We start from the raw sequence: 19,032 nt of genomic DNA, 5'->3' as shown, positions 1-19,032 counted from the left end.
GAAGATTGCGCAACTTCTCACTCTGTCAGTTACCTTTAAACAGAATTAAAATGCATATAAAACCTTTACATTTCCCTTACTACCCAAATACAATGGCATGGTGTGGCTTTATGCACGCCAACATTCCCTTGTCATGCATGCAATGGCGAACAGTGGTCGACGGCTCGCGCCCAAAATCACCGAACATCAACTCCAGTAGCGTCTAAATCAAACCATCTTGTCAAATTACCGACATATAATATTGTTTGGAATAATGTTACAGGTATATTTCACAAGATATTTACACCTACTTACTACGGAGTCAGAGCACCGTCACACCGCAATCTCCAGGTGGTTCACACAAGAAAAAGAAAGAGTACCCAAGATGCACTTGGATAACTTGCACGGAGTTACAATAAAAGTCCGCAACACTGCCACTTACTGGTCAAAACATGCAATGACAGCCAAAACTATAAAAATACACTCACAATCTGCTTCACAATTTAAATACATCAAATGACATTTTACATGGCTTGACAGTGTAACGATTACATATATTAACAGTTAAACTATACTAAATTTAAATGGAAAATCATTTAACAGATTTACCACCCGGCTACATATGTAAGAGATCAACTTTACTGTTTGCACATTCAGCATAGTTTCATTAAACATGATGTATCCTAAGTATTTGAACATTATTGTTGTCCAAATTGCTCTTTGAATTGAATTTAAATTTGTGTTAGTTCACACGTAACACATTTGATGTGATTTAAACAAACTCTATTGCATTTGCCTAGTTTATTTGGGTTGGTCTGAACCACATCATTCAAACACTTGTGCGAACCAAACAACACTGAGACTGCCTGAAAAAGTGGATCATGATATGTTTCCAAGTTAATTAAAGTATGGATAGTTTGAAGTGTGAATGCTACCAGTGCCAAACTCGGGAAGTCATGCAAACCTATGGCTTGCCAAGATGAATACGCATACATTTTCTTTGGGTGTCTGATTCACATAGGAGGAAATAAAATCATGGATGTTCTTACACTCAATGGGCCTCATTCACCATCGTTCGTACGTGCAAATTTGTTCTTACTCACCCATGGAACTTTTCAGCCCTGAAGTTTGCCTCACAGACCATTGTAGAACCTGGTAACCCATGAATTTAGAAACCAATTGGCTAACACTGATATCTTTGCAAGCCTGGGTGATTGCTCATTGCAAGAGGTAGACAATAGATATTAGGGGTAGAAATTTCAAATAACCATCATACATGACTGTGACTGTCAGACAATCTTGAGAGCTAAAAAATTCCATGGGTGTGTAAGAACAAATTTGTACATACGAACGATGATGAATGAGGCCCATTATCCTCATTTTTCTCTGGTGGTCTTACCATCGAAAGAGCACATGAGGATACAATTCACTGACAGTGACTGGATTTATTAATTTGTTGTAGGAACCTAAAGATGGGTGACCGAAGGAAGATGCACTTTTTGCAAATGCAAAACTACCTCATATGGAGAATTGTGGCTCTCCTCTGAACACGAATAATTGAATTAGGAATAAGTCATCTGGGCAATGAGGAATACATAATCATAAATAACTTCACTGTGTGTTTGTTTATATGTGGGTTTTTTAGCAAGCAGAGAGGAGCATCCAGCGGAATGCTGACACATTGTGTTCTTCCAACAGTCCCTGAACTATGCCACTATAAACTTAGCCTTTACTTTTCGCACATATATACATATTTATGAGTGTAAACATATTTTTAATGAGTCAAATGTAAAACAATCTAATTCTGCTGTTGAGGCAATATCATAAATGACCCCTTGGTTACTTTAACCAGGTGTGCTCTGGTCATAGGTTGTGTTCTGTGGATCAGCAGAAATATTTGTGGCAACCTAAATACAATGCTTCCAGCAGTGCAATGAAAGCAGGTTGGAAAAGGGCTTGCAGTGGTGAATAGTTATGGGGTTAGGGTCAAGAACACAGGGTACGATCTTGTCCTGGGAACCAGTATTCATAGCAGTGCCCCTGAGCCTTTCTTTGTTAGTCCTTAAATAATTATAATAATTTCATATCTTGAGTCGTCCTTATTCAGACTTCTCAACTTTGAACTCATGCTCTCCAATCAGGAACCTTGATTATCAAAGACATCATTAAACAAAAAAGAACATTATTTGATGAATAATGAATGGTGAAAAAGAAAAAGACTTGCCAAAAATGTTTTCTTATTAGACAGTATGCATAGCAAACAGATATTGCAGATATTACCTGGTTTATTTTGGCCTGTGTGGTGGAACAAGATTTATTTTGTATTGCATTTGCCAACCCCTGGAGTTTATTTTCAGTTGTTTCTCTTGTTAATCCCAGAAACCCACATGGGAGTAGTTTGTCCTCAGAACTTTCTTCTAGAAAGTGTAAGAGCTTTCAAGGCTTTCTTTCAAATTCATTGAATTTGCCTAAACTTGACCTACTTTTACATAATCGTAATCTAACCTCAACATATCCATAACCTTAACCTAACCCCTTAACCTAACCCAAATAGTCCATGGGCCAGACGATATTTTGGTACACTCAAGGTGGCAAAACTTACTTATAATTTTTGAAAGGATCCATGTCTGTAGATGATATTTTGGTATGATAACCATTCCTGAGTGGCAGCTGTATCACAGTTATCAGCTCATGAAGTTAACCACCCGCTAAACTAAATTGCATTTTAGACGCTGGTGCATATCCTGGTTTAGCCTCATGGTCAGGACATTTTTCAATGTTCTATAATATTGTCTTTGGTATCATTTTAAAGGGGACCTTCTTAGCTTTCATTCAAGCCCTGTTGTGGATATTTCTCACAAATATAGAGGTCACTTGAGCTCTTCAACCCGTCAATAACACACATCTTTCTGCAATTTTCGCCTAAACTATATACTTTCTTTTAGCCCTGTGGCATCTAGGAATATCAGGGACACAAAACACAAAAACTGGAATACTCACAGGACTGTAAAGATTCAGAAAATGTATAATATACCCATACTATTTCATTGTGTGAGGTGATTGTGAGCCTTAAATGAGAACTAGACCAAAGCCAGTTAGGTCACAAACTGGTCTCTATACATTTGTTTAAATACACAATCAAAATACATGATAAAAAGGAATACCATAGTGAGGTAATGAACTATTTTAATATTTTAAACAACATTGACATTTACATATACTTAGTCAATGATACATGTAATCCCATATCATTAGTGGGTATATGTAATGGTAATGGGTAGGGTAATGGGTATATGTGAATATGGTTACATTATTGTTATCAAGCTCTGGGTAACCAAGTCCAGAATCAACATCCTGTGCATCAATAGACTACTACCACAGTAATACCATCAGAATCATCACACTGTCATTCATCAAACTGCTCGTTTCTCTCATCATCTGACTCCCCAAGTTCAAAGTCCAGTTCTGGACCATCCTGCTGTTTTTGGTTACTGCAGGTCTGTAACCTGCACATGTCTGTGCATGGAAGTCCATTTGACAGGCACATGCAGCTTGGCATTTTGCATGAATGCACACACTTGCATGTTAGCATTTCCAAGACCACATCTGGTGCAGGTGGGGAGCGCATCCAGTAAATGGCCAGCTTGCCTTCATCGTCTGTCCATCCATACTCAGTAGGGCTTGGCACCACAGGGTTAGCCTGCAGACAGCACTTCCATATTGCTGCCTGATAGTTGGCTCGTTGAACATGCATAAAGAGACAGTCTCTACATGGTGGCAGCTGGCTGGACCCAACCTCTCCCCTTTTGGTGCAGAAGAGCTGGTAACGCAGTTTGTTCACCTCAGCAGTGCTGCTATTAGCAACATACATCCGACAGGTGAACTGCTCAATTTTCTGGAACAGCTCATCACTCACATTCCATGTCTGTCCCAGTTGACTAAAAGTCTCTTGGCAGGAAGTGTGCTTTCTCACTATCTTCAGGGCATTCAGCTTCCCTCGACCAGCGAATGCACTGACAGTGTCGCAGCCTGTGAAGGCATGTAAGCCAATTAGGCTGTCACAGATGCTGTCTCCAAGTGAACTTGCCAGTTTGGTGATGTCGACAAACCGTGTGTGGTTCTGAGTCCCACACTTCTGGTAGATGGGACAGGTGATGTCCTTCTGGAAGCCAAGACAAAGCACCATGACATCAGTGTCCTCAGCTGTGATGATAACTGACTTTGAGCCCGCATTTGCTGCATGCAATGCATTCAGGAGCAGACGGGTGTCAGCTTCTTCATGTGTGGAGTGCAGTTCTGCTGCTTCCTCACACCCATCTTGTCAACTTGTAGCAGGTTTCCTCACAGGTCATGTACAACACCTTGCCATGCAGCATAGCTCTGTATCGTGGGAGTTTCCACTCTTCCACCAGAAACTTGATGAGACTGGTCTTGTTGGAGGAACTGCACAGAAATTTTCTCCACTGCTGGACGTGGTGTCCCCCTGCAAGATTCTTGTACTGGAGAGTGATGTCTCCACCCCGGTTCAGTCGTTCAGCATCTTTGATCGAAGTCTGGTGATAGACATCAAAAACAACATCAATCCTCCCACTCTGTGCTCCCTCATGGAGGACCTGGGTCAAGGCTGACTCTGCCACCTGTGCAAAGGTTTTGTTGTTGCCATTCATTTTTTGGACCAGGCTCATCCCATCAATGATGGAAGTACATGAGATTGGGATGTCTTCTGCAGGAGATACATTCTTTTCAAGCTCTCTGGCAAGTGCAGCCTTGTTTGTTTTTCGTAAGGACCCATCAGCATTTGCCAGTGCCCATGGTAGTGGGCCCAATGGGTAGGCAAGGACATCCTTCAGATTCACCTTCCTGCTTTCAGCCACCAGGATCATGTGACTGAAAAGGTTTCTATCTGCCTTCAGAACCACATCCTGTGCTTTCTTTCCATGAGCTTGTTTTGTGCTGACATTGGAGAATGTTTTCAGACTTTGCTTGGTCATCTTGTCGTGGAATTTCACAGGTGGTGGGTCTGCATCTAACCTTGTTTGCTGGAATGCTTGGTAGGCCTCTTCTCCTTTCTCAAGAGCTCTCAAGAGATCTATGGTCACATCAGGTGGAGCCATGTTGCCAGTGGAGAGGCTAACCAAATCAATCTCATCAGGGGACATAGGATTGAGCCAGTTATTCTCCATAAGGTCCATGAGAGACTGGACATCTGCTTCATCTCTCTTGATCCTTGGACTCTGTAGATCTGGATGAGACCATTTGCACCTGCCTTGACCTGTCAGGTCTCTCAGCTGTCTGAGGTACATGCTTCTATACTCAGCTGTGAGATAATATTTGGTCACAGCTCCTGGCTTCAAGCTGAATCCCTTTGTCCCTCCAGCTGTTTGGGTGTCTTTGTTCACCGTTTCTTCTATAGCTTGGTCAACAGGGATTCGGCCAAAGGGATTGGTGGAGCCCAGTTGGACTGAGAAGCCTCCTTCCATGAATTCTGTGTACACATCTGGGTGTGTGATGGGCAGCTCAGACATCTGGGCGTAGTAGTAGGGGAGGTAGCGTGCATAATTCATCCTGTCATAAGCAAAGCACCATGGGATCATTGCTCGAATGCTAGCCGAGTGTAGCATCCAGTCTCCCTCTCTGGATGCTCGGATGAGCCCCAACAAGATTTCAACCATGTCCAAATAGGACATCCAGAAGTTCGAGAGGCTGCCGTTTCCACCTCTAAGGAACTCACGGTAGACTTCAAATAGATCCATGATGCGTGTACAAGAGCTGCTCTCGAGGACCTCCTTCAAAGCATGTTGTTAGACTTCTTTCCCAAGGCTGTCAATGGTCTTCCGTGTCTCATTCAGGTGAACCATGTCATTCCTGTGAGTTTCTTCCAACCAGGACAGGAAACCATTCAAGGTCAGTCGCATGAGAGCCTCATACAGGAGCTTGTGTAGTCGCACTGCCCTGTTGTACTTGCGGCCATCCATAACACCAGCAATTGAGCCTTCTGCAATCATGCCAGACTCAATGCAGAGGTCTTTGAGTCCAGCATCTTGGAAACGCTTTCCTATTATTGCCAGCAGTGTGCAGATGGTGTGGAATACCCCAAGCCTAACGATGATATCATGGAACTTGTCATGGTGTTTCCATGTGATCTCGACAGCCTTCGCATACAGGGCTTGGTCAAAGACACAGACAATCTTCCTCAGGCCTAAGCACTGCATGATGCTCAGTGACTGGTTAAGCACCTCGTTGACAGTAGACATTTGTGTCGCTGGAGCATTGATGGTAGGCAGATAGCCTATATTGTCGGGGATGACCGTCATCTCTCCTCGAGTCAGGATGTTGAAGCCTGTCCAGCTGCTGACTGACTGTTCTTCTTGTTGTGACATGCGTGCTAGGACCCAAAGAAGGTTTTTCTCTCTGGCAAGCTTAGTATTGGCTGCAGTATCGGCATCTGACTTTTTGCTTTGTGGTGGCCCTACCCGTTGTCCAGCATTGTAAGTTGGTAACATTGGTGGGGGTCCATCAATGCTTCTCTTCTTTGTTTTGGGAACAGTGGGCATGGGTTGGACAGGAAGTGGGTTGACTGGCTTTGCTTGCACAGCAATCCCATTGACTCTGTGAGATGTTCCCTCACCACTGACAGTTTCTTCAAGACGGTCGATATTGTCCCAGGCTAAAGTTGTGAATATGCCAGGATGGATGTTAGCTGGAAGGGCAATGCCACTCCCTGATGATGAGAGTTTCTGGAGACACAGGGCAGTATTGATCTCTTCCATCTGTGAATAGGAAACACTGTGACCAAGTCGGTTGAGGATGTTTATCAACTCTACATTTCCTGTCAACGATTTGACACTGAATGGCAGAACGATGTGCTTGGAAGGCTTGGTATTTCCACATGTCACTGCATATACTATGTCATGGCCAAATGACTGCAGAAGGCACTGCACTCTCTGGGATGCATGATCAGGATCATTTGAGCCTGTGAATAGAGAGTACAGGAAGATAATGAGCGACTCTGGAATGGTAGGACATTCTGCTTCTGGTTTGACTTCAGGCGGCCAGGTTTGAGGAACATCTTGACTTTTAATGTCTGCTCTCAATTTGATGGCTGCTTTGGCTATAACATCTTGTGCACTGACACTTTTCAGGGTCTGCAGCTCCCTTTTGAGAGACTGATTTTCTTTGGCAAGTTCCCTCATGGACAAGGTATCGGGATAGAGGAGGAATTTTCCTTTCTCATCAGGGAATATCTGCAAGGCTCCAGCAAACTCACTCTCCAGGTTTCGCCTTATGTGCTTCTTGGTTGATTCCTTGACTTGGGCAATGCCTTGGGAGTTCATTGAAGCTACCAGTCTAGAAGAGAGATCAGTCATTGTCATCACTTGAGGATTGCCAAAAAGCTCCATCCTGATGAAGAGGAACAGCTCATTGTATGCCTTATTCACAGCAACTTCATATTGGGCTGCAGCATCATCATCTTCATTGCTGGCAACCTCTCCTTTGGAAACCTCTTCTTTGGTGTAAAGTCTATAGCATGACCTGTGGTAGTGCCCTTCAGCTGCTACAAGGTCTCTACTCACAATGGCAAGGATTCTGCTGTCCCTTTTCTTTGTGGCTGCACTCCTGATCTTTGCATCAGCTCGCAGTTCTCGACACTGCACCAGTACTTCTCTCGTATTCTGTCTCTTGGAATATTTGCTGTTTTTCTGACAAAATATGCACTCTGCATCATAAGTCCTAGATGTACTTGGAGCATGTCGAGCTACTCTCTTAGATTGTTTCTCTTCAGCAGAGACACAACTTTTCTTTTCTTTTGCAAGGAGGCCATCAAGAATTTGCTTCACAGTGAAGATACTGCGACACTTTCTGTGGTTGTAGATTGCTGGAATCTGTCCCTCAGGAATGTCTTTTGCCAGTTTCAAAACTGGTGCATGATTTCGTATCTGAGCTGCCCTGAGCAGAGTTCTCCATGAGTCGACACTTTGTAGTGAAACCAGCTTATCTGTATCATCAGAACAGTGGATAATGCACTCCACCCGTGGGCGCTTTGGTATTGGGTAAAAACTTGCTTGTTCACCAGTGGCCATATTCAGTCAGTTTTCACCTGCCACATACAAACAAATACATGTAACTTATAGGTGTATGAACACTACTAAAACAAAGTTTACTTTGCTTCACCAGCGTCATATTACCATTATTTATCTTACATAGCCACAAATAGATACATTACCTAGTTGCTATGCAACAGCTGTATTTTGTCCACATGAGGCCGCTAAAATCAACACAAGATGAAAGTTCCTCGTAGCCACTTTAACTAATCATATTAACATATACATTAAAAGAACATGCTAACATTATGGGAAATTAGCTTACAATCTTCTCCAGAGTGAGACAAGAAGATAGATACCAGTTTCCTCTATATGTGTTTAGTAGAAAGCTATCTGGCTGCACGTTAGCCTAGCTTAGCACAATGAATGGAAGTACACAGTACTGGTTATCCTTGGTTGTTGGCCAACTAAGAACTGTCCCAGAGTTTAAGCTAGGCTAATCAGTACCAGGGGTGTTGAAATGCTATATTTGTAAAAATCTGGGCAAATACACAATCGTGAGAGGCACAGAAACAGGTTTCCTGAAAGAAAAATGAAATAGCTGCTCATTTGGAAAGGTTATCATGTATTATTTTACTTCTGTTAGTGTACCAAATAAAATGGCAGCAGTGAAGTTGTGTCACCTTGGGTGATATCGATATCTGGTCTGACCCATGGACTAACTGGCTTTGGTCTAGTTAGTTTCTTAGTAATAATGCCCTTCTAATTTAAGGTTCACAATCACCTCACACAATGAAATAGTATGGGTATATTATACATTTCCTGAATCTTTACAGTCCTGCGAGTATTCCAGTTTTTGTGTTTTGTGTCCCTGATATTCCTAGATGCCACAGGGCTAAAAGAAAGTATATAGTTTAGGCGAACATTGCAGAAAGATGTGTGTTATTGATGGGTTGAAGAGCTCAAGTGACCTCTATATTTGTGAGAAATATCCACAACAGGGCTTGAATGAAAGCTAAGAAGGTCCCCTTTAAAATGATACCAAAGACAATATTATAGAACATTGAAAAATGTCCTGACCATGAGGCTAAACCAGGATATGCACCAGCGTCTAAAATGCAATTTACTTTAGGGGGTGGTTAACTTCATGAGCTGATAACTGTGATACAGCTGCCACCCAGGAATGGTTATCATACCAAAATATCATCTACAGACATGGATCCTTTCAAAAATTATAAGTAAGTTTTGCCACCTTGAGTGTACCGAAATAGTAAATTTTGGGCTCTGGCCCATGGACTATAACCAATAGCTAACCTTAACCTAACTGATAGCTAATGGTCAACCTAACCTCAGCCCCAACCTAATCCTAACCTTTATCGAATGATTCTGTTAGACCAGAAATTCTCTGGCAGAAAGCCCTGAAGGCAAACATCTCCCGTGTACCCCAACATAGGAAGTTTTTCACTTGTGTAGTTCATCTTGTTAACCCTGGAAACAGGAAGTGTTTCACTTCCCCTTGGGATCTTGCCAGATCTGCTGGCTACAATCCAATGCCATCCTCTTCTTCATGGCGTTTCCTGCATTCACATGGTGTCAAGATAATTGGAAAAATGAGCTCCCGACTGGGAAAACTCATATGAGGGCCCCCTCAAGTCGGAACATAAACTCAGAAAGTCGGCAAAAATTTTAGTACATAACTTGCCGACTTGTGATGTCATATACTCAGAAACATGGTAGACGGAAGTAAATGTTTGGTTGGTAAGAAACTTTGTTAATTCACGTATAGCATATACTTTTTTTTGCTCAACTTTAAGGTAAGCCATATAGTATTAGGTTGTAACTGTTAGTTACTTTCCACATAGTGACCTAGATCAGTTAGGAAAGTTATTAGCATTAACCCCAAGGGAGAACAGGTAAAGCAATATCTTAGTGATTTTAGGGAATGCTCTGGTGCAGCAACAAGTCTGAGCAATAAAATACAACACATCTTCTTTGTAGCATCCATGTTGTTTCCATATTACGACTTAAAAGCTGATGAACACACCTAAGTTGGAAGAACGACTTCGGGCGTGCAAAACCAAAAAACGCATAGATTCAACGTGATTTCCCGAAAGAGTGAGATTGAGGGAAGCAGTGCTGTGTGTGATCTTACCAAGTGAACGACCATCTAGGACTTGGGCTGTGAGGGGTGTGTCTAGGGGGAAGAGTGGAATGCCGGCCTGCCGGGCCAGCGAGATGTCCATCAAACACTTGTCCGCCCCCGAATCCAGGAGTGCACCAATGGAGATGGAGACGTCGCCCCAGGTGAGAGTGACCGGGAACAGCTGGTTGTGCTCCTTCTTAGGTTGGGGCTGTGGGAGGGTCGTCAGGCTCACTAGGACAGCCCTCGCTAGTGAGCCGGGTCTTTTTGGGTGAGTCGGGCAGGCCCTGATGTAGTGGCCCGCCCTCCTGCAGTAGAGGCAGAGGCAGTCACGCATCCTCTGCTCCCTAACCTCTAGCGGGATCTGTGACCGACCCAACTGCATGGGCTCCTCCTCCGGCCGGGATCCAGAAGACACCCAGGGTTGCGAGGGGGGGTGTGAGGGTGGAGAGAGCCCGCGGGACGCTGACCCAAGGAAGGCACCAGTAGGACGGACAGGGGTTGGTCTATGGGAGGGCCCAGTGCACAGGGCACGTTCCTGGCACCGCTCCCGCAGCCGTTCGTCCATCAGGAGGGCGAGGGTGACGAGCTCGTTGAAGGAGGCTGGGCGGTCCCGAACGATGAGGTCTTTGATGGGCTCGCTCAGCCCCCTCCTGTATGTGCTCTTGAGCGCAGTGTCATCCCACCCACTGTCTGCCACGAGTATCCTCACCTCCAAGGTATAATCTGCCACCATCCCTGCTGGATGGAATGGAGGCGGCTGGCAGCGTCCTGCCCGTCGGCTGGGTGGTCGAACACTAGACAGAACTCACGGCGGAAGGCACCATAGTCCGAGGCGAGCCGCTCGGTATGGCCAACCGCTGCTATCGCCCAGCTGAGGGCTTTGCCGGTGAGGAGGGACATAACAAGGGCTACCTTGATCTCTCCTATCCTATACCTGGCTGGCTGGTGTTTGAACAGGAGCTCACACTGACCAAGGAAACCCCTGCACAGCTTGAACTCCCCACCGAAGGCCTTGGGGCAGGGAAGGTTAGGCTCGAACCGGAGGTCTAGTGTGGGTTGACTCGGAGGAGGGGGAACGTCGGGACCAGGAACGGGGAATCCTGAGGCCGAGCAGGGGGCAGGGACCGGGGCCAGAGCAGGGTGGTCGCTGATCTTGGGCACTGCCATAGTCAGAGCAGCGATCTGCACGGAGAGTGAATCAAGGGTGCTCGCCGAGGTATGCGAGTTAGCCTGGAGCCCGCTGAATTCTCCAGTGATCCGGGAGAAGGCAGTGCTAAGCTCAGAATGGAGTTGGGTGAGTTGAGTGCTGTAGTCCTTTACCACTACCTCGATAAATATAGGGTTCTGGGGCCTAGGGGCTATAGCTGCCTGAGCGACCGCCTGCCCCTCGGGTTTGCTTTGGCTCATTCTGGCTTCGATGTTCTGTTACGCATCTCAAATGAAGACCAGAGGCCAGTGTAGCGAAACCCAAAAGGACAGACAGACAACAGGGCACCGGGATAACCCGAAGGCAATTTAATGCAGGGGAGAAAAAAACAATCAATACTGCCACAGGGGATAATAACAGGTGAGTCTCAGGTGGGCGTTGTAGAGACGATGTGTGCCTGGCTACCAAAGTCCGAATCCGTAAAGCGAGGGGTTGTCCGAGGAAGTCCGGGTCCGAGATCCAGGAAGTCAAGTCCGAGTAGGAGGGGTCCAGGTAGAGAGACACGGAGGGAGATCGCTGGAGAGGTCCGGGGGGGGGGGGACGTGAAGGTCGCTGGGGGCGAGGAGTGAGGGAGAAGCGGGGAGCCGTGGAAGTCGCGGAGGGAGAGTCGTGGGAGAGAAAAGAGAGAGAGACACGAAAATAGACACTGGGAATTAACGAAATAGAAAGAGGGCAAGGAACGCTGGAGGGCTTGTCAGAGCTTTACCACAGGGTTCAGTACGTCGAAACACAGACGGGCGTTCTGGCAGGCTTCTTGTAGGGGGCTGTCTGATTTCTGCAGGTGTGCCTGATGGAAGATGGCAAACACCTGGTACAGTGCAGCGCTCGTCTCTGCAGAGCGCGAGCCGAGCGCTCGGATGTTTCCGGCACGTCCGAGCTGGGGGGGTGGCTTGAACGTGGGCGGTGTAACCACAACACACATTCCTATTTCCAATCTCTCCGTTCCTCCCCTCCAGCTCTCTGACCACTATTTCATGCCCTACTCTCTCTCCCTCTCTTCACCCCCCTCAGCCCCTCCCCCTGCCCACATGGTTACCAACCGTAGACACTGATCTTTCTTCCTCTGTTACCTCTATCCTCCCTACACCTGAATCTTTCTCTCTCCTACCCCCTGACACTGCTACTGAGCTTCTTTTCTCTACCATGTCCACTTCTCTGGGCAATCTCTGTCCCCTCACCTCCTGGTCTGCACGCCCAACTCCACCTGCCCCTTGGCTGTCCGACTTAGTACGTACTGGAAGATGGAGCCTAAGAGTGGCAGAGCGCAAATAGAGAAAAGGCAAACTACCAGAGGACCTTCTCAACTTCCAATCTCTTCTTTCCACTTTCTCCTCCTCCCTTTCTGCTGCTAAGGTTGCCTTCTATCGCTCTAAAATCCTATCCTCTGCCTCTAATCCTAAGAACCTCTTTGAAACCTTCTCTACACTTCTTCAACCCCCACCTCCTCCTCCTACTTCCTCCCTTCTCCCTGATGATTTTGCTAACTGCTTTGATAAGAAGGTAAATTACATCAGATCCTCCTTTTCTCACCACCCGGTTAGTGCTGCTTGCACTATCCCACCCTCTGCACCCTCCCTCACCTCTCCACGTCCCACTCTATCCCACCTCGCTCCCCTCTCCCCCATTGAGGTCCTCAACCTCATCACATCCAGTCGCCCCACCACATGCTCCCTTGACCCAGTCCCCTCCCCTCTTCTTCAGTCTATAGCCCCTGAAGTCCTCCCCTTTCTAACCCACCTCATCAACACCTCCCTCCAGGCAGGATGCTTTCCATCCGCCTTCAAGACTGCTAGAGTCATTCCCCTTCTCAAGAAACCATCACTTAACCCCTCTGACGTCAAAAACTACAGACCGGTTTCCCCTCTACCCTTCCTATCCAAAACTTTCGAACGTGCTGTCTTTAACCAGCTTTCTTTTTACCTTCGCCAGAACAACCTCCTGGACCCCCACCAGTCTGGGTTCAAGGTAGAAGGTGGGTCACTCAATAGAGATGGCCCTCTTTGCAGTGACAGAATCACTGCACTCTGCGAAAGCAAACTCTCTCTCCTCTGTCCTGATACTCCTGGACCTGTCAGCTGCGTTCGACACAGTGAACCACCAGATCCATCTCTCTACCCTCGAGGGGCTGGGTGTCACAGGCTCTGCACTCTCAGTGTTTACATCCTACCTGACGGGTCGCTCCTACAAGGTGACATGGAGGGGATCTGTGTCAGAGCCTCGCAGACTGACTACAGGCGTTCCACATGGTTCGGTTCTGGGTCCTCTCCTTCTCTCCCTGTACGCGACATCCCTGGGTTCCGTTATTCGCTCGCATGACTTCTCTTACCATTGTTATGCCGATGACACCCAGTTGATCTTGTCCTTTCCTCCCTCTGACACACAAGCAGAGACACGCATAAATGTGTGTTTGACTGACATCTTGGAGTGAATGGTGACACACTACCTGAAGCTCAATCTGGACAAGACAGAACTAATGTTCCTCCCGGGGAAAGGTTGCCCGCAACGAGACCTGGCCCTCACCATTGATAACACCGTGGTTACGCCAACTCGGACTGCGAGGAATCTAGGTTTGATTCTGGACGACCAACTGTCGTTTGCTGCAAACGTTGCATCGGTTGCTCGCTCCTGCAAATTTCTCCTCTATAACATCAGGAGGATTCGCCCGTTCCTCACCGACGAGACAGCACAGGTGCTTATCCAGGCTTTAGTCATCTCCCAGCTGGACTACGGCAACTCCCTCCTCGCTGGCGCCCCGGCGTCGGCCATCAGACCTCTGGAGCTTGTTCAGAAAAATGCAGCTCGTCTGGTGTTCAACTGCCCTAAGTTCTCCCACACAGCTCCCCTTCTCATGTCCCTACACTGGCTCCCAGTAGCTGCTTGCATCCAGTTTAAGACTCTGGTGCTAGCCTACAGGGCAGTGAAAGGAACAGCTCCTTCCTGTCTCCAGGCCATGGTCAAGCCCTACACCCCCGCCTCACCACTTCGCTCTACTGCCTCGGGATGCCTGTCTGCCCCATTGCTCAGAGGCCTCTGCTGCCGATCGACCGGGTCATGGCTCTTTTCTGTCCTGGCCCCACAGTGGTGGAATTAACTCCCCACTGATGTCAGGACAGCGGAGTCGCTGCCCATCTTTCGGCGCAGGTTGAAAATTCACCTCTTCAAGAACTACTACCCTGTTACTTGTTCTTAGCACTTATTGTATTCACTCATTTAAGAAAAAAAATAGCTTTCTTGCGCTTTTACTTTAGCACTGGTTTTGCTCTTAGATGTTTGTTTAGATGCAGTTATGACCTCTGATGACTAGTAGTTCTCCTGATTTCCTACGTTAAATGCACTTATTGTAAGTCGCTTTGGATAAAAGCGTTGGCTAAATGACTGTAATGGAATGTAAATCACATAAATCACAGATGAAGTCTGAAGAGGTGAGTCTTGATTAATGACTTGAATGTGGGCAGATCGCAGCATTGTCTGATGTGCTTGGGGAGGGAGTTGGAGGAGGGAGCAGGTCGAGTGCTCGGTCCTTAGTCTGGCTCAGATTAGGGGTGGTTGAGAGGACGGGGGGCACGAGAAGGAAATGGTGAAGAGGTGTGTTTTGAGACGGGATTGGGAGAGTCGGAGGGATTCTGAGTCTCTAATGATTGGGGAGAGTGAGTTCCTGAGCCTGGGAGCTGCCCTGGAGAAGACTCAGTCACCAAAGCTGCGGAGGTTGGACCTGAGGGTAGAGAGAAGAGAGGCTGAGGTGGATCTGAGGGGCCAAGAGGGTTGGTAGGGGGAGAGGAGATCGGTGAGGTATGGGGGAGCCAATTTGTGAAGGGCTTTATAAGTAAGAACCAGGAGTTTGTAATTGATCTGGTGGGAGATGGGTAGCCAGTGGAGGTCTTTTAGGACTGGAGTGATGTGGTGCCAGGACTTGGTGAAAGTTAAAAGTCGGGCGGATGCGTTCTGGACCAATTGGAGTCTCTTGATAAAGCTAGCACTGATGCCATAGAGGAGTGAGTTGCAGTAATCAAGGCAGGAGGAGAGGCATGGATCAGTATCTCAGCAGCAGGGCATGTGAGAGAGGGTCTTATTTTTGCAATCTTACGAAGGTGGTAGAAGGAGGATATGACCTATTTGTGGCTCAAGGGAGAGGGTTGGATCAAGGATCACACCAAGGTTGCATGCTTGGGAGGAAGGGGAGACAGTAGTGCCATCGATGGTGAGTGTGAGGTTGTTGATTTGGCTGAGAGTGGACTTGGAGCCAATGAAGAGGAGTTCAGTTTTGTCACTGTTGAGTTTGAGGAGGTTTTGCTGCATCCAGACTTTACAGACAGGAGACGATGTGAGAGAAGGATGGATTGTGAGGGGATTTGTTGCTGAGGTATATCTCGGTGTCATCAGCATAACAGTGGAAGTCCAGGTTGAAATGGCAGAGAATCTGACCAAGAGGGAGGATGTAGATGATGAAAAGGAGTGGGCTGAGTACACAACCTTTGGGAACACCTTGTGTGACTGTGGTTGGAACAGAGGAGTGGTTGTGAAGTGAGATGAAGTGTGACCTGTTGGACAGGTAGGACTGGAGCCAGTTTAGTACAGTGCCTTCAATACCGACATCCTTCAATCTGGTGAGCAGGATGTTGTGGCTCACAGTATTGAAGGCTGCACTTAGGTCGAGGAGGATGAGGATGTTAAGAGCTCCAGTATCAGCAGAGGTGAGGAGGTCATTGAGTACTTTAAGGAGTGCAGTGTCAGTGCTGTGGAGTGGGCGAAACTGGACTGGAGGGGTTCGAGTAGGTTGTTGGAGTGTAAGTAGGTTTGGAGTTTTGTGGCGACAGTGCGTTCCAGGGATTTTGAGAGGAAGGGGAGGTTGGAGATTTTGGCCGATAGTAGTTGAGGCAGGATGGATCAAGACTGGGTTTCTTGAGATTTGGGGTGACAACAGCAGTTTTGTAGGCAGAGGGGACAATTCCATTGAACAGTGAGGCATTGAAAGGTTGGTGATGCAGGGGCATAGGGCAGGGAGGCATTTCTTCAGTAGGGGGGTGAGGAGGGGATCAAGGGAGCAGGTTGTGGATTTTGATGAGCTGATGAGTTCAGAGATAGTGGTAGGGACAACTGGAACAAATCGGGAGAGGTGGCGACCAGGGGGAGGGGTACGGAGGTCAAGAGGAATGGGGAGAAGTGGGGCCGGAGTAGGTGCTGCCGAGTCAGATGCAGGGGACAGTGATTGGTTGATAGCGGTGATTTTATCTGCAACAAAATTGTAGAAATGAGTTGCATTGATCAGGAGTAGAGTTGGAGAGGGCATTGGCACGGGGCTTGAGGAGGTTGTTCACAGTTGAGAAGAGGGTGTGGGGGTTACGGTTGGAATCATTAATGATGGTGGAAAAACAGGCAGACTTGGCGGTGGTGAGGGCATCTTTGTAGGTGGAGAAATGGAGGTTGTGTGCTTCTTGATGTACAGTGAGAGATGTTTTCATGACAAGTCATTACAGTTGGCAGACAGTCTGTTTCATTGTGCGGAGCTCAGGTGTGAACCAGGGTGCAGAGGTGTTGAAGGAGACTTTTTTTTTGTTTTGAGAGGGGCCAGTGTGTTGAGGGAGGCAGACAGAGTGGCGTTGAGATGATTGGTGAGATCATCAGGTGAGGCAGAGGCTGGTTCCAGGGGGAGAGCAGTGGACAGCAGATCAGAGAGTTGGAGGGGGCTGATAGGTTTAGTTTTGTGGAAGGTTATTTCTCTGAGGAGGTGTGGCCGAGGAGTTGGGGATGGAATAGTGAACTGGATGAGATTATGGTCTGACAGAGGAAATTGGGATGAATGGATGCTGTGTACCGGTAGATTGACAGAGCAGACCAGGTCAAGGATATGACCTTTGACATGGGTGGGGAAAGTGACATGCTGGGTGATGTTGAAATTGTCCAATAGAGTGATGAATTCTGATGCAAACTTACAGGTGGGTAAATCAATGCGGAAAATCTTCAAGCAGTAGTGTGAGGAGAGAGATGAGGCTATTGTGAGGAGTTCAGAGAGGTCAGACAGGAAAGATATATTTGGTGTGGGTGGTCGGTAGATGAGAATGACAGCCATTGAGCAGGTTTTAAAGGTGAGGAATTCAAATGATGAGACGGTGGGGAGTGAGAGCTCAGTGGTCCTGAAATTCCCATTAAATAAAACAGAGAGACCACCTCCCTGACAGGAGGGACGGGGTCTGCAGATGTAGCCAAAACCGGGGGGGGGGGGCTTCTTTGAGGGAGAAAAAATCACCAGGTTGTTGCCAGGTTTCATTGAGCAGGAGAAAATCAAATTAATTATGATTATTTCATGTAGGATAAGGGTTTTGTTATTTAGTGATCGGGTGTTAAGGAGGGCAAGGTTGATTGAATGAGAGGGCAACGTAGTGGGGGCATGCTGGAGAGGTCTGAAGTTGTCAAGTATGTCTAAGAAGGACATAATAATAGGCTAAGTACAAGGTAAATAGGCTAAGTAAAAGGTATATATGCCTATTTACCTTGTATTTAGCCTATAACATGACTTATTAGTCCTGTATTTATATCTGGTGGTGCAAGATGTCATACAGCCCTTGAGCTATGCTTTGTGTGACATTGTACTGTGGTGTAACATTTTCATTTGTACATCCCTGTTTATTTGTTTTGTTTTTTCAATAGTTTCACACTTAATCCTTATTAGACTGCCAAATCCAAAACATCGGTCTGTTCCTTGAGTTTGATGTGGAGAGTGTCTAGCTGTCTGGATGAGTATACGTTGAGTATACGTTCATGGGAACAATGCTTAGTGAGGACAGAACATGGCAGGCGCGGACGATTTTTTTGCGGTGGGCCAGTCTTGTGAGGGCCGGTCTTTTTTTCCCCAACCCTGGCATTATACCAAAGGAAGTTGAATCAGTTCATCTGGACACAACGTTTGTTGGGAGAAACGTTTCATCACTCATCTAGGTGACTTCTTCAGTCTCAACCGAATGCAGAATGATCTCAGTTGAGATTGATGAAGTCACTTAGGAATCAGGAACCAGGAACAATTTATTGTCATTTCTTAGACATACACAAACGAAATTTCGTTTCCCCCAGCCCACAGCAGTGTAACACAAAAACATACATATCCAAAATTTCCCAAGAACGACACCACCAAAAACATAAAAAAACAGAGAAGAAAAAAAAAAGAAAAAAGTTAACAACACAGTCCACCCTGCAACGCAGTCCGAAAAAAAATCCTGTCCAGAGAACGAACTCCAGCCAGGATGACTGTCGGAAGTGCCGGTCTGCATGGGCTAGCAGTTAGCTTAGCCCGCCCCGCCTCTGCGCCCTCGGCGTTTCCTCCCCGTGCACAGCTCCAGGCAGAGGCCGTGGTTCCAGGGCCCATCGGACGAAGCAGACCAAGCTCTCCCAGCCAGACACCCTCGACACACGTCCCCCGCACTCCACACGACGACGCAGAAGCAGACAAAAATACCGCACAGTCGACGCTAGGCGAGGCCACCGCCAGAGCGCCTCGGTGTTTTCTCTCGGGACAGCTCCGGGCAGGGCCATACATCTCCGGAAAGGGCCGTAAACTCTCTCAGCCGATCCAACGCCAGCTCTCCCAGCCATCAAACGAAAAAAATCGACAAAAAAAGAAAACTTCACACGAAGACACAAACTTAGACGCAGACGCCGACAAAGACACT

The sequence above is a fragment of the Lampris incognitus genome, chromosome 2, assembly GCF_029633865.1.
Source record: "Lampris incognitus isolate fLamInc1 chromosome 2, fLamInc1.hap2, whole genome shotgun sequence".
In the NCBI taxonomy this organism is placed as follows: Eukaryota; Metazoa; Chordata; class Actinopteri; order Lampriformes; family Lampridae; genus Lampris; species Lampris incognitus.
Note: the sequence above shows the minus strand (reverse complement) of the source record.